At 43.8% G+C, this 22,374-nt stretch overlaps 1 long non-coding RNA gene across 1 annotated transcript in view; it reads right to left on the bottom strand.

Annotated features, from left to right (window-relative positions):
• Positions 1–475: 475 nt before the first annotated feature.
• LOC119618816 (uncharacterized) overlaps positions 476–22,374 on the bottom strand; it is a 49,124-nt gene continuing 27,225 nt past the window's right edge. Inside the window, exons 3-5 of the long non-coding RNA XR_005235185.2 lie at positions 19,543–19,594; positions 18,239–18,443; positions 476–15,520 (exon numbers count right to left, since the gene is read on the bottom strand). This is a non-coding gene — a long non-coding RNA (uncharacterized lncRNA). The remainder of the gene's footprint in view (positions 15,521–18,238; positions 18,444–19,542; positions 19,595–22,374) is intronic.

The following is a 22,374-nucleotide window of genomic DNA, read 5'->3' as shown; positions in this document are numbered from 1 at the left end:
AGGTGTATACTCTGTGTAAAGTATCTACTAGATTAGATACTAAAACAATAAAGCCAGGTACAGTGATTTATGCCTGTAAACGCAGCACTTTGGGAGGGGAAGCAGGAGGATCTTTTGAGGCCAGGAGTTTGACCTTTATTATTATTATTATTTTTTTTTCTGCGACTGAGTCTCACTCTGTTGCACAGGCTGGAGTGCAGTGGCACAATCTCGGCTCACTGCAAGCTCTGCCTCCCAGGTTCACGCCATTTTCCTGCCTCAGCCTCCTGTGTAGCTGGGACTACAGGCGCCCGCCACCACGCCTGGCTAATTTTTTGTATTTTTAGTAGAGATGGGTTTTCACCGTGTTCGCCAGGATGGTCTCAATCTCCTGACCTCGTGATCTGCCCATCTCGGCCTCGCAAAGTGCTGGGATTACAGGCATGAGCCACCGCGCCAAGCCAAGACCTTTAAATTTTACAAAAAAAAAAAAAAAAAAAAAAAAAAAAAAGCCAGTGTATTGGTGCATGCTTGTAGTCCTAGCTATTCAAGAAGCTGAGGTGGGAGGATCACTTGAGCCCTGGGGCTCAAGACTGCAGTGAACTATGATCGCATCACTGCACTCCAGCCTGGGTGACAGAGCGAGACCTCATCTCTAAAATACATAAAGAAATAATATATGGAGGAAAATTTCAGGTACAGTCTTCATCTTTGGTGTAGTGGGAAAGAAAGATGACAAAAAGTCATTAATACTGGGATGCCCAGAGTACTATGGGATCACACAGAAAAGGTTCAAGGAAGGCTCCATGAGTTACTTAAACCATCTTGAGGGATGGTTAAGATTAGCAAGTGAGAAAAGATGACAGAAAGCAGTGTTATAAAATAATATGGGTATATGTCAGGAATTCTTTGAATAACAACAGTACAACATAACAACATAACAACAGTAAAAAGTTTTCACTAGCAGAGGAGCTCATGAGAGGATTTTGTCAGTTTTGTTCACAGTAAGTGTGGCTCACAGTAGGTACTTATTAAGTATTTGTTAAATGAACAAATGGATCTGAGCTCAGGGTTTATGGCAAGGAGCAATGGGGAGGGAGAAGGGACAAAATTAGGGAGATCTTGGAGGAAGCTTGGATTGTATGGTGATGGGGAAAAACTGAAGATGTTTACAAAGAAGGATGGAATGCCTGGATTTGTGGTTTTGAGCTTCAGGGATGAGAAAGGACCTAAGTGGCACAAGACTGGAGACCAAAAGAGACAAGTTATATAGCCATTGTTAAAGTCGGGTGAAAGCTGACTTTATTCCAATGTAAAACATATGGAATTTGGTAGCAAACTTGTCACCTAAAGCCACCAGAATTGTTAACATGAAAAGGACTGGCAATATCAAGTGTCATCAAGGATGAAGAGCTAGAGCTCGAACACTCATCCTCTGCTGGTAGAGTATAAATTGAAAATATATGCAGGCCAGGCATGGTGGCTCACGCCTGTAATCCCAGCACTTTGGGAGGCCAAAGTGAGCAGATCACTTGAGGTCAGGAGTTTGAGACCAGCCTGGCCAACATGGTGAAACCCCATCTCTACTAAAACATAAAAATTAACCAGGAGCGGTGGCGAGAGGCTGAGGTGGGAGAATCACTTGAACCCAGGAGGCGGAGGTTGTAGTGAGCTGAGGTTGCAGTGAGCTGAGGTTGCAGCGAGCTGAGATTGTGGCACTCTAAACTGGGTGACAGAGAAAGACTGTCAAAAAAGAAAGAAGAAGAAGAAAGGAAGAAAAAGAAAGAAGAAAGAAAGAAAGAGAAAAAGAGAGAGAGAGAGAGACAGAGAGAGAGGAAGGGAGGGAGGGAGGAAGGAAGGAAGGAAGGAAGGAAGGAAGGAAGGAAGGAAGGAAGGAAGGAAGGAAGGGAAAGAAAAGGAAATACATGCAGTATAATTTCAAAAACTGTGGGGTAGCTTCTACTGAAGCAGAACCCACAATCCCACTTTTAGCTATACAACAGAAATCAGTGCTTATGTGCCCACAAAGATATCCCTGCAAAGATATGGACAAGAACATCCACAGCAGCACTATTTGTCATAGCTAAAATGGATAAACTGTGTTACATTCATATAATGGAATACTAAAGAAACACTGAAAAATGACTGTAGTGACACTATCCAAGTAAGTTTCATAAACATCCTGTTGAGTGGAAGATGCCAGACACAGTATTGTAGAATTCCATCTTTCCTTTTTCTATTTTTTAAAAACAATTACATTTGAATCAGTGCACCATACTCTCTCTTTTTTTTTTTTTTTTTAGACAACAGTCTCTCTCTGTCACCCAGGCTGGGATGCAGTGGCGTGATCGTGGCTCACTGCAACCTCCACCTCCTGGGTTCAAATGATTCTCGTGCCTCAGCCTCCCACGTAGCTGGGATTACAGGTGTGCATCACCACGCCTGGCTAATTTTTGTATTTTTAGTAGAGAGGGGGTTTTGCCATGTTGGCCAGGTTGGTTTCAAACTCCTGACCTCAGCCTCCCAAGGTGCTTGGATTATAGGCATGAGCCACTACACCCGGCCGTCCATCTTTAAAAGTCCAAAAACAGGCAAAATGAATTTATCATGCTTCCTGCCAAGTCTGGTCATTCAGGTAGCCAAGCCCTGCCTATGTTCCCACCAGGAGTTCTTATCTCTGCACGAGCTCTGACCTCAGATTTCGCAGAGGATTATGAACTGTCCTTCATGCCCCAGAGCCACCATCCAGCTGCCACCTAACTCTTAGCAAAGAGAAATTTTTGCAGATCCTTTCTGATACCTGCCTCCCATGGCCAAGGCCAAAAAACTAGTTATAGGGGAGATAGTTACAAACCAGGCAACTCAGATAAATTATGAAATTCTGCCTCCACACTTAGGTAACCCTATTCTCAAGAATCAAAAGAATAATTTGCTGTTATAGAAGTGAATTCATGAGCAACCCGGTAAGTGAAATGGGATCAAGGTAGAGTTACAAATCTGGGGTTTACTTTGAAGGAATAAATATAATGACACACTCAGGCAGAATGCTGCTGCCTGGAGAAGCAGAAGCCTTCTATGTGGGGATGGTTTTGCCCTGCAGCACACTAGGCACTAAAGTTAGTTCTAGACTTTTCTAGCCCCTGCCCCAAAGTCCTAACACCATTCCTGGTGGCTCAACCGCCCCCCTACTGGGAACTCAAGTTTTCACCTAATCCCAACCTCACACTCTTCCTTCTCTTCAACCACGTAATATATTTAGTACTAAAGTCTTTGAATTCCATCCTTCTTCAAACATAAGACACTTGTGAAAGATGCATTATTATTTTATATACCACTAAAAAGTGTTCCAAGTGAAATATAACATACCATCCACTATGAAATGCATTCTGATTCAGAGATGTAAACGTTTGAAAAAAACATGTGCTTCTTAGAATCAATGAATTCTAATACTGTTTCATGGGGAGAAGTCAGGGAATGACAAATCCCAAGCCACTTGATTTCAGGAGATTGTGTATATTAATTAACAAATCCTCAATACCAATATATAAGAGCTCTGAGAAGTTCCAATGATGGAGTTTGTTTATTTCCAGCATCATTATATGTTTTAGATCTTAGATTAAAGGAATATTATGGAGAATTATAGAGATCTGGCAAAGTTTTAGCATAAGTAATTTTGAATGGATGCCAAATATGAAAATATTATGAATTTAATGTGTTCAATGTGTATTTATATTTAAAGTGTCCTGCAAATGATGGAAATGAGTAGGCTTAACTTTTCAATCAGGAATAAAATTCCTTAAAGCCTCAACATTTTCACAGTACTTGAATCAATACATGTTTCACCTTTGTGCATTTGTGAACAGATTTTTGAATTCAGTGGAGCTGATGCTAAAAAACTGGAAGCCAAGATTCAAGAATTAATGTAAGCTGATCTCCAAGATGAAATATACTTCTGATACTTTAAAAGGCAAGAGCAAATGTGTTTGTGTTTTTATTTCCAGCAAATATTGTCATGTTCTATTGGTCTCTCTCCTAATGTATTACTGGTTGAATACCACAATGCAATCTCACTGTACAATTGCTAAAAACTGTTGCAATATCAGAGATTGTGTCATTTCCATTCTCTAACTTGACCTTCCCACTTGCTCTGAGCACACTCTTTGGGTAGTGTTTTTATGACCTTCACAGGAGAGGTCCTGCACAGCTAAGTAATACCAGGTTGTCAAGATTTTCCAGAGATTAGCAAAGATCCAATTCTTCCCAGTGGTCAAGGAATAAATAAATGCCTTAATGCCCTTGTGCAGTTTGAGTATATGAAAGCCTCCCCCAATTCAGCCATTTTTTTATGGTACAAAATCCTTCTCCAATGTATCAATTTTTTTTTTTTTTTTGAGACAGTCTTGCTCTGTTGCCCCGCCTGGAGTACAGTGGCATGATCTCGGCTCACTGCAACCTCTCCCTACCAGGTTCAAGTGATTCTCCCACCTCAGCCTCCCGCATAGTTAGGATTATAGGCAGACACCACCACATCTGGCTGATTTTTGTGTTTTTATTAGAAACAGGGTTTCACTATGTTGTCCAGGCTAGTCTCGAACCCCTGATGTCAAGTGATCCTCCTGCCTCGGCCTCCCAAAATGCTAGGATTGCAGGCATGAACCACCACACCCAGCCATCATTTTGTTTGAACTGTGTCATTTTTCTCTCTCTCTCTCACACCCTTTCTAAAGTCCTCCTATAAACACAGACACACACACAGACCCACACACATACAAACCAGAAAGTCCTTTTACTGCCAGTAAAAAAAAAAAAAAAAAAAAAAAAAAAACCTGAGATAACTCAGACATTTAGAGCCCAGAAGAGATGGCTTCTTCTATACTATACTAATTGTGCCTATGCTGAGGCTGCCACCAGACAAACACTGGAGTCTTAAGTCATAGACAGAGTAGAGCTGGCTTTCCTAGGCATTAATAACTGAGATTTTGACAAAGCATAGGCTCCATATGCTTTTTTAGAATTCTTTGGAGTAGGCAGAGCACAGTGGCTCATGCCTGTAATCTTAATACTTTGGGAGGTCGAGGTAGGTGGATTGCTTGAGCCCAGGAGTTTGAGACCAGCCTGGGCAACATGGTGAAACCCTGTCTCTACAAAAAACAGAAAAAGTAGCCAGGCATGGTGGCTTGCATCTGTAGTCCCAGCTGCTTGGGAGGCTGAGGTGGGAGGATCACTTGAGCCCAGGAGTTTGAGACCAGCCTGGGCAACACAGTGAGACTCTGTCTCTATAAAAAAGAAAAAAAAAATACAAAATTAGCCAGGCATGGTAGCTCATGTCTGTAGTCCCAGCTGCTTGGGAGGCTGAGGTGGGAAGATCACTTGAGTCTGGGAGATGGAGGCTGCAGTGAGCTGAGATCGTGCCACTGCACTCCAGCCTGGATAATAGAGCGAGACTCAGTCTCGAAAATAAAAAAATAAAATAAATAAATAAATAAAAATAAATTCTTTGGGCTACAGAGGAAACCAGCACATATTAGTTTAAGCGAAAAGGAGAACAAATAAGCATTGAGCACTTACTCTGCCAAACATTGGAATAGGCACTTAAAATAAAACTTGATTCATGGAATCCAAATGCAGAGATACAGTCAGCCTTCACATAAGATTAGAAACAGGGAGAGGAAAGCTATGGCGGACTCAGTATATTTCCAAGTATTTCTGTCCTCTGCTTTTCATCTGAATCATCCTTTATGTTGCTACAGATAGATGTTCCTTATTTTCCAGTCTTAGTGCCGGAAAGTAGTCCCTGCCAATAACTCCCAAGCATTTATTATCTCCCCCATCCAAGAGACCAGCCAGACTATTCCTTCCTGAACAACTCTAGCCAGGGGCCAGGATCACAATCATAAAGGCAATTTTGCTCCTATTATAAGGATGGGGGTAGAGATGGTGGGAATCCCAGAAAAGCAAGAGGCTGAAAAGACTTAAAGTGTTGTGTTCCCTGCAAAAAAATAAACTTTTAAAATAACAATTTAAAGCAAAAGTTGTCTGATAAAAAATCTGTATATGCCATGCTCACATATCTATTTAGTGTATTTGCTAGACAATATCCTAAACCCTTTGCATTCATCACCTCATTTAACTTTTGCAGCAATCCTGTAAGTGGAATTGTATTGAAAAATGTTTAACAACTGGTTCTCTGGGAGAAAAAAACTGCCTGTTCTGAAGTGGTTGCCAATTTCTGTGGTGTAAATACTTGGCAGATTTCAAGCTACACAATGGTATCACTGAGCATGCAGTTGGGAAGAGATGTACACAATAGGCCCTTATGAGCTGGTAAGATTTAGCTGTAGCACACCAGTACCTACAGTGGAGGTACTACTTTTATCCCTGTTTTCTTACACAGAAGCAAACAGATACAAAGAAGTTAAAAGACTTGCCCAAATTTCCCCAGAAAAATCCGCACTGGACCCCAGCTCTGTGATGCCAAAGTTAAGACTAAAGGTTTAAGAAAAGTTGTATAGTCAAGCTTATAATATAAGCATGGCATATAATGGTGCCATGCTTATCTTAAATTCTACCAGTCACACTCACTGCTTAACAAAATTAAGTGTCAAAAAACTTCAGATCATCTTGTCTGGTGACCTCATTTTAATAAGACCTCATTTAGAGGGGTTCAGAGTAACATATATCAATTTGAACTTGCAGGGCTAATGCCCAAGTTTCTAAACCATAACTGTGATCTACCCAATTATTTGCACCATACTATATCTGGATCATCTCTCTCTCCTTTTTCCTTTTTTCTTTTCTTTTCTTTTTTTTTTTTTTTTTTTGAGACAGGTTCTCACTCTGTTGTCCTGGCTTCAGCCAGGGCACTGCTCCAATGCAGTGATGCGATCACAGCTCACCGCCATCTCCATCTCCCAGGCTCAAATGATCCTCCCACCTCAGCCTCTCAAGTACCTGAAACCACAGGCATGTGCCACCATGCCCAGGTAATTTTTGTAGAAATGGGGTTTCATCATGTTGCCCAGGCTGGTCTAGATCTCCCAGACTCAAGTGATCTGCCCTCCTTGACCTCCCAGCGTGCCGGCATTACAGGCATGAGCCACTGTGCCTGGCCTGGGGCCTCTTTTTAACCTCCACAAAGAATACTGCAGTTCTGCCGGGTGCGGTGGCTCATATCTGTAATCCCAGCACTTTGGGAGGCTGAGGCGGGTGGATCACGAGGTCAGGAGTTCAAGACCAGCCTGGCCAACATCGTGAAACCCAGTCTTTACTAAAAATACACAAATTAGCCAGGCGTGGTGGCAGGTGCCTGTAATCCCAGTTACTCGGGAGGCTGAAGCAGGAGAATTGCTTGAACCTGGGAGGCAAAGGTTGCAGTGAGCCGAGATCAAGCCACTGCACTCCAGCCTGGGCGACAAAGCAAGACTCTGTCTTGAAAAAATAAATAAATATATATATATATAGCAGTTCTTCTATCAGAGCCCATGGGCCCTTTAAGCCAGCAGTCTGCTTTACTCCAGTGTAGTACACTGCAGTATTCACCGAAGCAAGCCCACCATCTTTCCTGACAGCCTCCTGATTTCTTCCATGTAAACCGAACGACTCAGCAATATCTGCCCCAACCTCCTGGCTCTCAAGCACAGTTCTCTCACCTCTCAAAGTTTGCATTAATAACAAAATGCAAAGAAAAATATGTATCCAGATTTACTGCATCATTTCCTCCCAGTAAAGTTAAGAACATTGCTTAACCACAACAAAGTCTTTTATCTAGGACCAGGGATCGGGGCTCATGCCTATAATCCCAGCACTTTGGGAGACTGAGGCAGGAAGACTACTTGAGGCCAGGAGTTTTAGACCAGCCTGGGCAATGCAGCAAGACCCCCTCTCTACAAAACCTAAAAATTAGCCAAGCATGGTAGCACACGCTTGTAGTCCCAGCTACTCAGGAGGCTGGGGTGGGTGGATGGCTTGAATCAAGGAGATTGAGGCTGCAATGAGCCATGATTATGCCACTGCACTCCAGCCTGGGCAACAGAGTGAGAACCTCCTCTCAAAGAAAAAAAAAAAAAATTACCTAGCTCTTGTGTCTCCAATGAACACACTTTTAACATGCTAAGAAAGTTCTGACTTATCATTAACATTTATTCACCTAGGATTAACAGATTTCAGTCTAAATTTAAAATCTTCCTCCCCCAACATTTCTATTAGGCATACTCACCACTAGTCCTGGAAAAGTGTGAGGTGGGTCAAAAACCAAGTTGGAGCCTTCCTCACTTTCACTACCTTCTCACCCAGGTTTTTCTCCTCATCCTAATCTGTTATCACCACCCAGCACACATTTTATGTCTTATTTCCCCAAAGCCTTTCTTGCTCTTATTAAGACCCAGTTATCCCATCATTCATTCACTCATTCATCCAATAGTCATTAATGGGGTGGTTTGATGCTAGCAGTAGGCCCATCCTAGGGATGCACAGAGTATGAATATGCTCCTTGAGATGCTCACACTTCAGCAAGAGAGACAGGCATGCGCAAACAAAGCTAAAGGAATTACAGTAAGAGATGCTCTAATCAATATTTGTGCAAAGGCACAGTGACGTAGAAAAACAGGTAAGTGTGATTGATTTGCCTGGGGGTAGGGCAGGGAATGGGATTGCATTTCAGTGGCTTCTGGGAAGAGCTGACAGTTAGGCTGGCTTGAAGGCTAGGAGGAGTCTGTTAGATACCCAAGAGAAGAAAAGGCTGATAACACAACACAGATAAAACAGTGATTTGAAAATGGAGGGCGGAGGGACAGTGGCAGAGTCTGCAGTATTGGAATTTGGGGAAAATGGAAAAAAGCAACTAATCTCATTAGGCCCCCCCAAAAGGCTTAAAGTGTCTCCTTCTCAGAGGCATTTGTTTGCATAGGAGCAAAGTTTAGGACAGTAACATTCAGTGTTAGAAAGCATACTTGATTGGGCATCAGAAGACAAGTTCTCATCATAGTCTATCAGCAGCTGTGTTGTTTGAGGTATGTAAATCTCTCTAAGCTTGATTTTTAAACACTTAGGAGGAGAAGCTGGAGTAAGGACTCTAAAAGGCCCACTCATAAATATATCTACAGGCCAGGCACAGTGGTTCATGCCTATAATCCCAGCACTTTGGGAGGCCAAAGCTAGTAGATCACTTGAGGTCAGGAGTTTGAGACCAGCCTGGTCAGCATGGTGAAAGCCTGTCTCTACTAAAAACACACACACAAAAAATTAGCCAGGTGTGGTGGCACGTGCCTGTAATCTCAGCTACTCAGGAGGCTGAGGCAGGAGAATTGCTTGAACCTGGGAGATGGAGGTTACAGTGAGCCAAGATTGTGCCACTGCACTCCAGCATGGACACCAAGAATGAAACTCTATCTCTAAATAAAAATAAATAAATAAATAAATAAATAGGTGCGGTGACTCATGCCTATAATCCCAGCACTTCAGGAGGCTGAGGTGGGAAGGCTGCTTAAGGTCAGGAGAATGAGACCAGCCTACGCAAAATAGTGAGACCCTGTCTCTACCAAAATTACAATAATTAGCCAGGTGTGGTGATGCGCATCTGTACTCCCAGCTACTCAGGAGGCTGAGGTGGGAGGATCACCTGAGCCTGGGAGGTCAAGGCTGCAGAGAGCCATCACCATACCACTGCACTCCAGCCTGGGTGACAGAGTAAGACACTCAAAAAGAAAAAAAAAGAAAAAAGAAAAGAAAACATAGAGCTCAATAAAAGAAACTACTTTGGGCACAGTGGCCCATGCCTGTAATCCCAACACTTATGGAGGCTGAGGCAGGTGGATAACCTGAGGTCAGGAGTTCGAGACCAGCCTGGCCAACATGACGAAACTCCGTCTCTACTAAAAATATGAAAATTAGCCAGGCTTGGTGGTGTAATCCCAGCTACTCAGGAGGCTGAGGCAGGAAAATCATTTGAGCCCGAGAGGTGAAGTTTGCAGTGAACCAAGATCGCGTCACTGAATTCCAGTGTGGGCAATAGAGCAAGTGAAGCTCTGAGAAAGAAAGAAACAAAGAAAGAAAAGAGAAAGAGAGAGAGAGAAAGAAAGAAAGAAAGACAGACAGAAGTGAAAGAGGGAGAGAAAGGAAGGAAGGAAGGAAGGAAGGAAGGAAGGAAGGAAGGAAGGAAGGAAGGAAGGAAGGAAGGAAGGGAGGAAGGCAGGCAGGCAAAGAAAGAAAGAAAGAAAAGGAAAAGAAAAGAAAAGAGAAGAAAGGAAGGAAGGGAGGGAGGGAGGGAGGAAGGAGAGGAGAGGAGAAGGAAGGAAGGAAGGAAGGAAGGAAGGAAGGAAGGAAGGAAGGAAGGAAGGAACGAACTATTCCAACAAACAAGTTTGTAAAAGCCCATTCGAGGAACAGAATCACTTCCCACGCTACAGTTGTATGACTGAGCCCCAGTCATACATCCTTTCCAATGAGAAAGGTGAAGAACAGTTCCAGACAACATACCTGGATAGAACTACTCATCTCCAGAATAAACAGTGGACTAAGGCAGTTGGCCTTCTCCATGCGTTAATATTCTGAATAGCACTTTGGTCCAGAGATGGAGGTCTTCCTGAGGCTAGCCCAGCTCAGAACTGTTGCCACCTGGGAAGTCTTGATTCTTGGTGTATACAGCAAGGGCAGAAGGTGCTCCTGAAGACATCGCCACTTGAGCACTCTGCTTAGGCAGTAGTGTTCTCAAGGCTCCCAAGCAACCCTGGGAAACTGAAACAAACAGACATGCATTTCCCATGTCTCTGGACCTTCATTTCCCATCTCTGGGCTGTAGATTCAATGTCCATTAAGGTTCTGTGCAGAATAGTGTTCATTCTTCTTCTAAGCATGCTATATGTCAAGCACTGCACCAAGTCATATACCTCGGACTCAATCTAGATTGCTCATCTAAGTCTTACAATGACTGAAATTGATATTATCATGATTGAGGAAACTAAGATTTAGAATTTGTCTAAGTTCTCTGCAGCTAGTAAATGATGGAGTAGTCGCTTGAGATACTGCTACGATAGCACCGTAATGTTACTCCTATATGTAGCCATCTACACTGGGTGATTCAAGAAGACTCAAAAATGTCTCTTTTCTCCAAAAGACCTCTTCAGTCTCTCTAGCCTCTCCTGATTCCTGTCTCTTGTAGAGGAGGAATGAGTTTTAACAGTGTAGTAGTTTCGCTTAAAGAATATAGAGCAAATTTTTGAAGACACAGTATATGTAACAGGTCAGCTTTGATTAATTCATTTAGTCAGTAAACATATATTTAACATCTATTATGTACCAGGCATGGATCAAAGTTCTTAGGATATAACAGTGAAAAAAATAAACAAAGATCCTCTACCTTAAGGAGCTTACAGTCTAGTGAAAAAAGACGGAAAATAATAAATAAGAGCAGATGATGATAAAAGATGACAAGTCCTGCAAAACAAATGAAAACATAAGATGGGATAAGGAGGATCAGGAATAGGGGGTGAAAGAGGCAGGTAAATAAGATGTCAGTTGGCCTCAGTGTGAAACCACTGTTGCAAAATTATAACTGTGAAGATTATTACTGTGATACAGTGAAAGAGATCTGACGTAACTGACTCCATCTTGCTTCTAACCTCCAAGTTGTCCTTGTTCATTCCTGGGAGTAGGCCAAACTAACTTTGGAAGAAACATAATTTATAGTTTAACTTTGAAACAAAGACATAATATCCCTTTCCCAAAACAAACGCTTTTCCTGCCTGGGGACTAGTCTGCCTTTGCGGGACTAACAAGTTAGCCACAAGATTAGAAATTAGGTTTAGGAGTCATGCAACTAGAGGTCACAAGATTCTGATCCTCCTCAAATTGCTCCTGGGGATAACATCACTATCGTAAAGCCTAAGGTCAGTGCTTGAGATGTTTTGCAGTCCCTGCACTTGATGGATCAGTTGGCACCACCCGGATTGATAAACTAGCTCATCTAGTCTCGTAGCCCCCACCCAGGAACTGACTCAATGCGAGAGGACAGGTTCGATTCTCTGTGATTTCATTTCCGACCCAACCAATCAGCACTCTCAACTCACTGACCCCTACTCACCAAAATATCCTTAAAAACCCCATCCGCCAATTGTTGGTGAGACCGATTTGAGTAATAATAAAACTCCGGTCCCCTGTACAGCTGGCTCTGTGTGAATTACACTCTTTATTGCAATTGTCCTGTCTTGATAAATCAGCTCTGTCTAGGCAGCGGGCAAGGAGAACCTGTTGGGTGGTTACAAGTGGGAAGGTAAGACTTAAGCAAAGGTTTTGAGGAGGTAAGGAAATTAGCCAAACTCTGTGGAGAGAATAGAAATTGAAGCAAAAGGAGCAGCTGGAACAAAGACCCCAAGACAGAGCGTACCTGGTGTGTGTGAGAAGGGATATAACAGTGAAAAAAAAAATGAAGATCCTCTCCCTTAAGGAGCTTACAGTCTAGTGAAAAAAGACAGAAAGTAATAAGTAAAGAATAGATTATAATAAAACGTGACAAGTCGGCAGGTGACAAACAGCAAGGAGGGCTGGCCAAAGCAGGAGTGAGGAAAACAGGGCTGGGAGAAGTGGTCACAGAAGTATCTCAAAAGACTAGATCATATAGGGTTTTGCAGGACATCGTCAGAACTTTGCTTTTATTCTATGTCAGAATGGGGGCTGGTGAAGTTTTGAGCAGGGGGACATTGGTCCAGGAGGACAAAGGGAAAACCAGGAGGGGCCTGTTTCAGTAACTCAGGTAAAAATCAATGGAGCTGGCCAGGCACAGTGGCTCACACCTGTAATCCCAGCACTTGGGAGGCTGAGGCAGATGAATCACTTGAGGTTAGGAGTTCAAGACCAGCCTGGCCAACATAGTGAAGCCCCCGTCTCTACTAAAAATCCAAAATTAGCCAGGCGTGGTGACACACACCTGTACTCCCAGCTACTTGGAAGGCTGAAACACTAGAACTGCTTGAACTTGGGTGACAGAGGTTTCAGTGAGCCAAAACAGTGCCACTGCACTCCAGCCTGGGCAACAGAGCAAGACTCTGTCTCAAAAAAAAAAAAGAATGGAGCTGAGACCAAGATGGTAATAGCAGAGGTGGTGAGAAATGGATTTTTTATACATATAAATAAATTGGGATTAGATTTCCTGATGGTTTGTATATGGGGCCTGAGAGAAAGAAAGAGGAACAGTACCAAAGATTTTCCTGAGCACTCTGAAAGGTGGAGTTGCCAACCACTCTGACAGAGATGGCTGAGGGTGGAGCAGGTTTCTAGCGGAAGATCAGGGTTCAGGTTTGGACATGTTAAGTTTGAGGCATCTACTAGGCATCCAAGTGCTGTCAGTGAGTAAGCTGTAGAATATATACATCTGCAGTGCAGGAGAGAAGCCTGGGTTAGGGATATAAATTTTTATTTATTTATTTATTTTGAGTTGGAGTCTCGCTCTGTCACCCAGGCTGGCACACAATGGCACAATCTCAGCTCACTGCAACCTCCACCTCCCAGGTTCTAGCGATTCTCCTGCCTCAGTCTCCCAAGCAGCTGGGATTCCAGACAGACACCACCACACTCGGCTTCTTTTTGTATTTTTAGTAGAGATGGAGTTTCACCACGTTAGCCAAGCTGGTCTGGAAACCCCGACCTCAAGTGATCCACCCGCCTCGGCCTCCCAAAGAATTGGGATTACAGGCGTGAGCCACTGCGCCCGGCTGGGGATATAAATTTAGAAGTAGTCAGCACATAAATCTTTTAAAATCACTAAGACTGAATATGACCTTCAAGGGAGTGCATATAGATTGAGATGAGGATGAAGGATCCTGGACACTTCCACATTATGAGGGTGGGAAGAAGAGAATAACCTACAAAGAAGACTGAGAATTCATGACAAGCGAGGTAGGAAGAAAATAAGAGTGTAGTGTCCTAGAAGCCGAGTATAGAAAGGGTACAGAGGAAGAGGAAGTGACCAGCTATACCAAACAATGGATCAAGTGCAATGCAGAGTAAGAATTGGCCATTAGCTTGAGCAACATGGAGGTCACTGGCAACCTTAACAAGAACCTTTTTTTTTTTTTTTTTTTTTTTTTTTGAGACGGAGTCTTGCTCTGTCGCGATCTCGGCTCACTGCAAGCTCCGCCTCCCGGTTCCCGCCATTCTCCTGCCTCAGCCCCCCAGTAGCTGGGACTACAGGCACCCGCCACCATGCCTGGCTAATTTTTCATATTTTTAGTAGAGATGAGGTTTCACCGTGTTAGCCAGGATGGTCTCGATCTTCTGACTTCGTGATCCGCCCGCCTCGGCCTCCCAAAGTGCTGGGATTACAGGCCTGAGCCACCACACCGGGCCAAGAGCCTTTTTAAGGAATGGGGTGGGAAATTGATTAGTTGCCTCTGGAATTTGACTTTTACTATTCAAGAGGGCAAATGAAAAGGTGCTGGTGGCCAGTTAGGAGAGATGTATTTCCTAAAAGAATTACATTCCGAGGTTTCCTGTATTTCCTGTAGGTACCTGCTGGTTAGAAATTTGTCCCCTACCACCGACCGGGCACCTGGTGGGAGACCGGGTTACCTCACTGGGGAACTACAGGATGCAGGCCCTCGGGCAGGAGCATCTGGCAAAGCCGGGAGGGCCACAGGCTCCCTCCTTTGCAGGACGAAGTGGGGCCTCTGCGGCCGTCCTGGACAGGCCAGGGTGGCGGCAGCTTTGCCCACATGGAAGCGGCACTGGGTCTCACTTGCCTGGTGGTGGTCCCTGGCTCCTCCTTGCTTGCTGCAGCCCTGGGCAGCAGGCACTGGATGGTTCTTCCACCTATTTGCTGCTGGTTCTCCGGGCAGTGCGTGGACAGCGGGGGGGCTATGGGCAGGGCCATGTGGGCTGTGACCCTGGGTTGTTGAGATGACCCCAGCACTGAGGCTCTGCTGAATGGAGCCGGGTCCCACAGGCCGTGGATGCCCTTGGGAAGGGTGACTGTGGCTTGTGTCTGGGCCTGAGTGACAGGAATGTGTCATTTCCCCCATCTTCTAGAGGGCCTGCCCGCTGGGAACACAGTTATCAGGGTGAGCTGCGCTCTGAGTCTGGGGTTCTGCTTCTACAAAGAAGGTGCAGTGCTGTGGATGAGGGCCTCGGCGCGGGTGAGGGCCCGGCGCCCACAAGGGCCACTGCAGAGAATGCTTCTGCACGCGTCAGCGGCACTGGGCAGCTGATGGGCTGCGCGACGCGGTTGGATGCACATCGCCTCTTTCTGCCATGAATGTCCAGTAAAAATCTGAATGGGTTGCAAAAAAAAAAGGAAAAAAAAAAAAAAGAAATTTGTCCCCGACGTTTGAAGCTGTTCGCCGGGTTCTTGCTGCTTCTCCATCCTCTTGGAAGTGGACCAGGTTGAGAAGATGAATGATCTTAAGGGGACAAATGCAGGTTTCCTTTCTTTTCTAGAATCAATCCCATTTAAGGCTGAAGAACTTTTGATTTAGGACACATTTCCCTTCCAACTTGTCCCAGTATTCATGGAAAACCGAGTACAGTCGGCCGTCTGCATCTGCAGGTTCCGCATCTGTGGATTGAACCAACCATGAATCAAAAACATTCAGAAAAAGAATTTTAAAATGACAATAAAAAATACACAAATAAAAAAACAATACAGTATGACAACTATTTACACACCATTTACATTGTATTAGGTACCATAAATAATCTAGAGATTATGTAAACTATATAGCAGGATATGCATAGGTTTTCGGCAAATACTATGCCATTTTAGGTTAGAGACTTGAACACCCACAGATTTTGGTGTCCTGGGAGTCGTGAAACTAATCACAATATGGACGACTATATTCAGGCTCCTTGATCTTCCCATTCAATGTTAGCCAAATAGCAGAAGATTAAATTTAGGGAACTCAAATCCTTAAGCGAGCTGTCACTAAAAGGCAGTTTGGCTTATTCTAAATGATAAACAAATAGATCTTAGTTCCTTGAAATCCAAGAATCACTTAATCAGTGTTTACTTCCACTACAGAAAGGAAAAACAAAATGAAAACTCCAGCAGGGAGCACAGGTAACATGTCTCTTAATCTGTGTTTAATCTTGAGTTGGCTATCCTTTCCTTTAGGGCATTTAGACTGAGACACTCCCACAGGGCAGGAGTATGTCTTCTTACTGCTCTCTAATTCCCCAGTATCCAGACCAGGGCTCAGACCAGAGGAGAAGACCAAGAAGACTTGGTACCCGGATTGGAGCCTAAAACAAGAAAGGACACTTAAAATGCAAATAAAGTCTGGAGTTTAGTTTAATGTAATGTAACAACGTTGGTTTCTTAGTTTTGACAAATACAACATGGTAACTTAAGATGCTAACATCAGGGCCAGGCACGGTGACTCACGCCTATAATTCCAGCACTTTGGGAGGCCAAGGCAGGTGGATCGCCTGAGCTAAGGAGTTCAAGACAAGCCTGGGCGAAATGCAGGTGGATCACCTGAGCTAAGGAGTTCAAGACCAGCCTGGGCAACATGGCAAAACCCCATCTCTACAAAAATATACAAAAACTAGGGAAGTGTGGTGGCATGCACATGTAGTCCCAGCTACTCAGGAGGCTGAGGTGGGAGGATTGCTTGAGACTAGGAGGTCGAGGCTGCAGTGAGCCAAGATCATGCCACTGTACTCCAGCCTGGACAACAGAGCAAGACCCTGCCTCAAGAAAAAAAAATGTTAGTATCAAGAGACTGAGTGAGGAATATACAGATACTCTCTACCATCTCTGCAACTTTTTAAAAATAAATCCAGGCTGGGCGCAGTGGCTCACACCTGTAATCCCAACACTTTGGGACGCTGAGGTGGGTGTATCATCTGAGGTCAGGAGTTTGAGAGCAGCCTGGCCAACATGGCAAAACCCCATCTCTACTAAAAAAAAAAAAAAAAAAAAGCAAACAAAATTTGGGCGTGGTGGCACGTGCTTTTAGTCCCAGCTACTCAGGAGGCTGAAGTAGGAGAATCGCTTGAACCCGGGAGGCAGAGGCTTCAGTGAGCTGAGGTCACACCACTGCACTACAGCACGGGCTATAGAGCAAGACTCTGTCTCAAAAATAAATAAATAAATAATTTTTTTAAAAATCCAAATAAAGTTCACTTTTTTAAAAAATGCATTTGTAAGGAGATGTGCTATGAAGGGGAAGCACTCGTGCTTTGTGAGCATGTCCTAAGGAAAGGAAATTTGAACTTGCCAGAAGTCAGAGATGGCTTCCTGATGAAATAACTGTAGACCTGAGATCTTAAGAATGAGGGGGCATTTTTGAATATCACAGTTCTCAAAGTCAAACAAACTCATACTTAGACATTGCAAGAGTATTTTGGCCATACACAGTGGTGTGCATCTGTAGTCGCAGCTACTCAGGAGGCTGAGGAGGGAGGATTGCTTGAGGTCAGGAGTTCAAGGTACTACAATTGTGTCTGTGAACAACCACTACACTCCAGTCTGGGTGACATAGAAAGACCCATCTCTTCAAACACACACACACACACACACACACACACACACACACACACACACACAAAACAAGCATTTTGCTTCCGAGAAAGTTTTTCAAGTAAAGATCATAAGTACTGTTGCTTATGCATTGTGCATTTTCAGCCCAGACCTCTGCCCGGTGAGGCAGATGGAAACCTTCCGGGGTGAGGAGACTGTGCACTGCTTTTGAGGCCATTTCTCTTTCCCACAAACCTGATGTTGCCAGAGACAGGAGTGGAAAACTCTACAGCCTATAATCTTTAAATATTTGGGCCCCGATGTGATGGGTCCATTCAGTAGGACAAATGAAGTGTGTTCTTCACTCCACCTTAGCAGCCTATCACTCCTTACCCATTCCCCATGCATGCCATTCTTCCAAGCCCAGGTGATACGGGAGTGAGAACCAGACAGAAGTGGGGCCAGACAAGATTTCCATGCCAAGGATGGAAGCCTGGAGCTAGCTTGCTCTAGAGAGTCAGGCTGCTGAAGGGCAAAGAATGTGACCAAGGAGATGTGGACTAAAACAAGGCCCCTGGACCTAGAGCAGCACTAGTATTAGTAAAAGTGACTGAATATGCCTGGCACCTTGGCTCAGGCCCCACCATTTCAGAGCACAGGCCACTGTAGTGAGGATGGCTGGAAAATCATTACATAGCCAATGACAACAGAAAGGCCAAATTATGTGCATGAAGGTTTAATGTCAACATGTAATATGTGCAAGTTAGACAAATGAAAATCAAAGACCACCTGGAAACCCAAGCCAACACTCACAAGCCACAGGCCCTCTGGAAAGAGCAGCTGTGAAAATGTCTGTAGAGGAGAACAGGATGGAGAATGAATTTCATGCGCACATGTGGCAGATGTCACACGGAATCCCTTTGGCAGCGCAGGCATTTTACGTTCTGTAGCGTCTCTCTACATGTTGGAGCAGGCGGATGTTCAGTTTTCTTCACTATTATTTCAGTTCTGCCTTACACTGGAACAATAAAACAAGCCATATGTCAGAATCCAAGAGAATTCTCTGGAAACCAAAGGCTTCTCCATCTCACTTTCAGCAGCCAAAGTCTCGATGTGACTTCACTTGCTTACAAGTAGAAGGATCCGTGTTTTTATAATGGTCCTTCTATTGTAATAGGAAAAGAGAGATGTAACTTAATTTTTGCCTGTTGTCTAATGAAGAGTCATGCATTTTTACCAGTGCAGTTTTTATTTATCAAACACTAACAGTATTTTCATGCTGGAACATGACCCAATAATGGCTCATCAAATGCAACCAGTGGGTCAGCATTTTCTTAAAATCCAACAAACAAAAAAAAACATCTGAGGCTATGTGTAGCAGCTCACGCCTATAATCCCAGCACTTTGGGAGGCTGAGGCAGATGCATCACTTGAGCCTAGGAGTTCAAGATCAGCCTGGGCAACATGTCAAAACCCTGTCTCTACTAAAAATACAAACAAAAAAAAATTTATCCAGGCATGGAGGCGCAAGCCTGTAGTTCCAGATACTCAGGAAGCTGAGGTAAAAGAATTGCTTCAGCCTAGGAGGCAGAGGTTGAAGCGAGCAGAGATTGTGTCACTGCACTCCAGCCTGGGTGACAGAGTGAAACCTTGTCTCAAAAAAAAAAAAAAAAAAAAAAAATCAGAGTGCACCTACTATAATAATGTGGGTTCTGGTAGTCAAGTTTGAAAGTCATTGTGGTAGGGGCCTCACTTCATTAGGCCATCTTTATCCATGACCTAGTTCAGGGATTCTCAAAGTGAAGGTTTGGGACCAGGAGTGTTAGCATCACCTGGGAATATGTTAGAAATGCACATGTCAGACCCCACTCCAGATGCCCCAATCAGAAGCTGTTGGAAGTGGAGGCAGAGGACACATGCAAGGAAAATGGAGATGATTCTGATGCACACTCGCTTTTGAGTAACCCTGGTGAAGTACACCAAAGGACTGATTAAAAATATCAATGAGGCATTAAAACAAAAGAATAAAGACAAAAACAATTTGTAACCCTTTGATAAACAATGAGGCTCAAGAATCCCAAATAAACAGCCAGAAAAACAACTACAAAAACTCTTACCGGGGTTAGTAAGATTTCTTTAATAGAGTTGCATCTTACACAAGGCTAGGATCTAAAGATAGAGGGTGAAAAAAAGTAACATCAGTCAAGATCCTCCATAAAGTACAGTCAGTCCTGTGTCCCGGTAAGGTCCACGTGGTCATTTTTGCTCTTCTGCACTGAAACCCATCATCATTTCCTTGATGGAGGGCCAGATGGAGTAGTTGGCTTGTGTCTAGGGCCGTATTGTTCCACAAATATTAATTGAAAATACTAGAATCGGTTCTGTGCAGTGAGATGGTACCCAGCTGGGCAAACAAACTAATTTCCCAGTATGTGTGTGTGGCTGGGAGTAGGAGGTGTTGATATTATTTTCTCTCTCTTCATATAGTTGAAGTCACCACAAGTTACCTTTGTAACAGATGCAATTCCAGTTATCCACCATTTACTCAGTAATTTTTCCTTCCCCAAAAGGGATGCACACACACAAACACAACTTCATTTATTCCTTACACAACCCTATGAGATCAGTAATACTTTTTTGGTTTTGGGGGTTTTTTTGAGATAGAGTCTCACTCCGTTGCCCAGGCTAGAGTACAGTGGTGCAACCTTTGCCTCCCGTGCTGAAGCAATCTTCCCACCTCAGCCTCCTGGGTGGCTGGGACTACAGGCATGTATCTGTATTAGCCACCACATCTGGTTGATTTTTTTGTATTTTTAGTACAGGTGGGGTTTCAGCATGTTGACCAGGCCCAGGCTGAAGCAATCTTCCCCCCTCAGCCTCCCAAGTAGCTGGGACTACAGGCATGAAACACCACTTCTGGGTAATATTTTTGTCTTTTTAGTAGAGATGGGGTTTTGCCATGTTGCCCAGGCTGGTCTTGAACTCCAGAGATCAGTAATACTTTTCTCATTATACAGGCACAGAAGTTTAGAGGTTGAGGTAGCTTATCCAAGGTCACACAGCCAGTAAATGGTTGAGTGTAGATGTGAATCCAGGTATGCTACAGAAAATTAAAAGCATGATACACTAATATGACAAAGATTCTTTCAAAGCAAAGAAAATGTACTGCCTCAGTCGATCCTTTTATTGGTATCACCCTTGGCTCCATGTGCCCTAGGATACAGGAAATGGATTTCAGAGAAATTGCCTTGGCTAGCATATTTCCCACTCCCAGGAGTGTTCCTGAAAATCTGTGTGTGCCACTGAGATTTTTAATGTATTATGCATGCTCACTCTTAAAAAAATATCCTGAGCCTATCTTCCTGCCATTGTTGTCGTTCACATTAGGTGTCCTCTTAAAAGGAAGCGTTCATTTTAATATTCCTCATCAGGGCTTTACAGAAAAGACTGGCCAGGCATGGTGGCTCACACCCGTCATCCCAGTACTGTGGGAGGCCAAGGTGGGTGGATCACTTGAGCCCAGGAGTTCAAGACCAGCCTGGGCAACATAGTGAGACCTCGTCTCTACAAAAAATACAAAAATTAGCTGGGTGTCGTGGCATGTGCCTGTAATCCCAACTACTTGGGAGGCTGAGGCAGAAGGATCGCTTGAGCCAGGAGGTAGAGGTTGCGGTGAGCCATGATTGTGCCATTGCACTCCAGCCTGGGCGACAGTTGTGAAATCCTTTCTCAAAATAATAATAATAATAATAATAATAATTTAAAATTTTTAAAAAGGGAAAAGACTGGATGGGGATGAGAGGGCAGAGAAGAGCAGTCAAGGAAAGAAGGTTTAAGCAATATATGGTACAGTATTTTTATAAAGCCACTGCTCCCCTGGGGCGATCTTTATTCCTTCTTACTAAAGAAGGTGGGGCTTTTCTCCAGAAAATTCCATCAACCCTGGAAAGATCAGATGGCAATTTACCATGAGGTAAGAATGCAACCTCTGCCAGAATTCCTTAGCCCTTAACTTTTCAAGCTTTAGTCATCAGCAAGTCACCTCTATCATCATTTACTTCACCTATTCACTTTTTGTATATGAATAGATTTATTTTACAATGAAAGTTTTTATCACCACGCCTTTAGGAGAAAATGAGTGTTGCTCTCAGAAGTCAAAGAAAACTTCAAACATGAGTGCATTGAAAACAAAATGACTTTTTTTTTCAATTCTAACTTGATATGTGGCTTGTCAAAAACTCAAAACATAAGTGTTCATTCTCTCTCTTTTCTTCCCTCTCTACTTCCCTCTCTCTTTCTTTCCCTCCCTGGCCCCCTTCAGTAGGATAAGCAATTATCAGAGAAATGTTAAAGATAAAACAGCGCCAACTAAGACTTTCTTCTTGAGTAATCAATCAGTATTGAAAGATGATTTTTTTTTTTTTTTTTTCCTGAGACGGAGTCTCACTCTGTCACCCAGGCTGGAGTGCGGTGGCATGATCTCCGCTCACTGCAAACTCCGCCTCCCTGGCTCAAGCAATTCCCCTGCCTCAGCCTCCTGAGTAGCTGGGATTACATGTATGCACCACCACACCCAGCTAATTTTTTGTATTTTTAGTAGAGACAGGTTCACCAATGTTGGCCAAGGTGGTCTCGAACTCTTGACCTTGGGTGATCCTCCCGCCTCAGCCTCCCGAAGTGCTAGAATTACAGGCACGAACCACCATGCCCAGCTTTTTTTTTTTTTTGAGACAGTCTTGCTCTGTCACGCAGGCTGGAGTGTGGTGGTGGCACGAACTCAGCTCACTAAACGTTCTGCTTCCAAGGTTCCAGCGATTCTAGTGCCTCAGCTACCTGTGTAGCTGGGATTACAGGCACGCACCACCAAGCCTGACCTTGGAAGAGAATTAAAAGGATTCAAGAGGGGTCTATATGAGAACTCTCTTTACTTTCTCAATTTTTCTGCAAAC

The sequence above is a fragment of the Chlorocebus sabaeus genome, chromosome 12 (genome assembly GCF_047675955.1).
Source record: "Chlorocebus sabaeus isolate Y175 chromosome 12, mChlSab1.0.hap1, whole genome shotgun sequence".
Lineage (NCBI taxonomy): Eukaryota > Metazoa > Chordata > Mammalia > Primates > Cercopithecidae > Chlorocebus > Chlorocebus sabaeus.
Note: the sequence above shows the minus strand (reverse complement) of the source record. Positions and strands in the feature narration are given on the sequence as shown.